This window comes from Gallinula chloropus, assembly GCF_964237585.1.
Source record: "Gallinula chloropus genome assembly, chromosome: 3".
Classification (NCBI taxonomy): Eukaryota; Metazoa; Chordata; class Aves; order Gruiformes; family Rallidae; genus Gallinula; species Gallinula chloropus.
In genome coordinates, this window is record NC_140087.1 from 48,252,861 (window position 1) to 48,257,110 (window position 4,250).

Genomic DNA, 4,250 nt, shown 5'->3' on the forward strand with positions numbered 1-4,250 from the left:
ATCATAAAGGAAAATGGATTTTTACCATTAAAAAGATACACGAGCTCAACACTGACTCAACACAACTTGAACTAAAAGGCTCACACTTCAAATCGTTCTAACAGTTTCTGGAGCCAAAGGGGAAATCATTTAACTGTCAGCTGACACATCCCTAGGGATATCTTTTCCCACTTGCCCGTGCAGCCCAGCCGCTCAGTCAACCTTCTACAGCTCAGGCACTAAGCTGTTAATACTCCACTTTGGGCTGCAGGGGTTCAAAAGAAAACTACAACGCTGTTTACCTAAGGAAGGGGCTTCCCGAAGAGCACTGCTGTTTCAGTCTTGTGAAGCTGCAGCCCCAGGGTCAGGAAAGTAATTTCTCGCTGTTTTAAAATTCACTAGAGGAAAACAAAAGAAATCTGCAAAGTTTAGGTTTGCAGACTGGGTGGTATTTTGCAGCATGTCACCTCCCAAACTGCACAGCAGAAATGCAATTGACATTAGATTGGAAAAGCAACTGCTTTCTTCTCCATCCACGCTCACATTCTCCTAATTTCTCTGCCCTTGCAAAAAGATCCAAGCCTCTTCCAACCCATCCCCTGACACGCTGCCCCCACCAACCAGCCAAGACACACACATGAACCAATAAACCAACAGAACCTTTTCCTTAGCTTAGAGATACCATCGCTGTGGCATTTTCATTCCTGGGGCATAAGCAATGGGAGAGGTCTCTCAGACCCTGGCATTAGAGTGAACGGGTACCGGACAAGACAGGAAGAAGCCAGTATGGTTTTCAGCTAATGCTGGAATAAGATAACCCCCCAAATGACACCAGGCATCTGGAAGTTGTCTGCACTATGCACAGACAAATTGTTTCCAGAATTAGACAAAATCAAATAAGGGAAAAATAAATGATATAAAGCCTCCAGAGACAATTAGAATAGAGGCAATAGATTCTGCATTACTGAAAGAATAAAGTCAGTTCATCCCTACAGACCAATTCCAAATCATGTTTTGCAACCATCTATTGAAAAGGCCATCTGGCTGCACTGTGGGCCCCGCACCAAAACAACTCGTAGCTTTGGGGTGCGCTAAACTGGATCCTGAAATTCAGGTTTTCTTCACTCTGAACATCTTCTCATAGGCCAAGCTTCAAGGGTTAACTTCCAGAAGTTTCCCACAGAAGTGGGAAGGCAAAAGGTCACCCATACAAAAGACTTTAGACATTTCTCCATGAAGATAATAGTTTGGGCAATTTTTGAGAGTGAATAAGATGCTACTTAGCACACTGAACTCAGCCCGAGGAAATAACAACTGCAAATCACAGTGACTGATGTGATTTGAACGCAAAGCTTCCCTTGATGAAAAGAGGAACGTTTTTCCTGGGGGAATAAGGGGAAAAACAAACATAGACAGGAAAAGCCCTACACCAACCACCATAATGACACACCAAAGGACTGGGAGACTACATGTGCAGGCATCAAACAGAAAGCCTCCCATTTCAGCGCTTGAAACATCAACTTGAAGCTCCCCAGCAAAGCCTGCAGCAACATGCAGGACCCCCGAGATGCAGCAGTGAGCCCCTGACTGGGCAATAGTGAGAGTAAGAGCCTGCCCTAAAAACACCAGGGCCTACTCAGTGCTTCTGAAGGTTCCAAGAAAGGAAACTGCTGGAGTGGGAGTTCATTTGGGGTAACACTGGAGCACAGCCACTCAAGCCAGGATTTTTAAAATAAACAAGCAAAATGCAAGCCCAACAGCTTCTCTGAACCAACAGAGGTTGAGCTAAAGTGGCTGCATCTAACTCACACTGTGCCAGGAAGGCCCAGGTGCCACCAGGGGCTTGTGCTCTCAGACCCAGGGAAGTGCCAGCAGCAGCCCCTGATACCCACGGAGATGCCCAGCAGCGGGGTGCTGCTCATGCCTGCACTTTCACCCATGACTGCTCATCCAAACCCTGAGCAGTGGAAGACCTGCTGCTCCATTTCAATGCCAGAAGGGTTACGCTGAAAAGTTACCGATTCAGTAGATGACACTTGAAAAGCACTTTTTAAAAGACAACATTTAAAAAAAAAAAATTGATAAAAGCTCTTTTGTGAACACCACAATGACCAGAAAAAACAAAGAAGTACTTTAATCACATGGGGAACATTTCCCTAAAATGCCAAAATTTTGAAGTGAGGATCAATCACATCCCTAGCTGGGTTAGTCACACCAGAGCAGGCCTCAGAGCTCAGTCATTCTACACTCAGAGGAAGCCTCCACAGGCCTGAGTATTCAGTATTGCCTCAACCAGACACTCTGTATCCCACAACACGATATGCAAGTGTATATCGAAGTGAGAATAAAATGCAGTAACTGTAAAATAATAAAGCTAGTCTTGAGTGAAAACTTTTCAGATTATCTGCTTTTCCTTCTGACACGTTTTGAACTGACACATCAGGAACACTGAGCACTGCAGCCAACAACTCCCTCCAACCCCACCAAAAGGGGGGGGGATCAAATCCTTTGAAGTCAGGTATTTTCTGCTTTCAAACAAACAGGGTTTTTGCAGCACATCCTGCTGAAGGTAGAGCAGATTTCACAAAGCTTGACATTTCTCTCTGAGTGGGCTTCTGAACTGTCACTGCTGGTTATTATTAGTAGGCACAGAAATTCCCATTTTAATTAGAAACTTTATTTTTAAATACATTACATAGTTTACATGTGAAGTGCTTTCACTGTAAGGTATTTCATAACATTGTGCTGAGCAAAATGGCTGACCGATTTCCTGGAAGCTCTTCCAGTTCTGATTTGTTTTGGTTTTTTAATTAAAACTATCTTACAGAGCCAAGATGCAACCTAGGCATTTGTATTCAGAAGCTAATTACTGTGTTTACCTTAGGGAGAAACTATATAATTAACTCTTCCAATTACCTATGTATTTAATAATGACAGTAAGCATTTGGCATAAGACTGAAAGAAACCCAAGTCCTAATTAAACTTGCATTTGCCAAACAGTAAAAAAAAAAGATTAATCCTCATGATCAAGCTATTGTTGTAGTAAGGCACAGTCAGACAAGTAGAGAGCTTGGCTACCAGTTCAGCTTTACCTGCACCACCTTCCTGCTGGTCCGTCAAAAGTAATCGGAGAGTCATTTTCCCTGTCTGCTGCTGAGGCTTTTCAAGAACAAGAACAAGGCAGAGCAATAAGGCAACCAAAAGAACGGCCGTGCAAAGGCGTTGGGCGCTGCGGCTGGATTCCGAGCACCTGCAAAGGAGTTCCTTTTGTAAATGGAGTTCCTTTTGTAAATGGAGTTCCTTTTGTAAATGGAGCAGGCGCCTGTTGTTATTAAAATGGCGGCCAACCGTGACAAGGGAAAGAGGAGAGGAGCGGTGTGAGCAGCGTCCCTTTGCAAAGGGTATTTTAATAGGAATAAACAAGTCTGGTGTGCTTCCAGGTGAAGACTGCAGCGTGCAGCAATCCCCACAACTTTCACAAAAGAATATAAATTGAATTCTGAAATTCCCCTCTGCCACTCAGACAAGCTGAATGTACCAGGAGGTCGCTTGTCAGCAGGTGAATGAAATCCCCATTTAGATAATGAGCCAGTGCTACCATCCTCCCTTGCATTTCTTGTTAGAACAAAAAGGAAGTCTTCAGGAATGATAACTCAAATAATTACACCGTTATTTTGGCTGCGAGAAAGTTCAAGAACTCTTAAAATGTGATGATGTTTAAAGAACATGAAACAATTCTACCCACAGCCAAGGAATAAGAAAAAGAAGAGAAGCCTTACCTTTCCCTCCCAGCTCTGTCTTTGAGGAATAACTGCATGAGCTCAGCACTGTATAGCTTCTGTGGCCTATGACTGCTTGATAGATACTCTAAGAATTACCATTTACAAGCTACTGCTTGTTTGCAATTGTAAATCATTTCAAATAAAAATACTGCATCTATTTCACTTTAATCAAACAGCATAAAAGTCATGAAAAGTGTATTTCTGATACAAATTTGTATCACATACTGAAAGTTAATTGCAACCAAAAAGAACTAGAATATACAAAAGGTTTTTAAAATTCCTTTGCACAGCTGTGAACTCATAGTGCAGGTTTAATATTAATAAAATCTGTAAATGAAAGTAGTCATAATGTGTTGTATATAAAATACATTCTAAAGTATTTTACAGCATGTCTGAATAATCAAGAATAAGAACTGAGGATAAAGGATGTTAATGACAAGCAGCCACGTACAAAACACAAAGCAATAAGTTTAAATCAGACTATTTTGG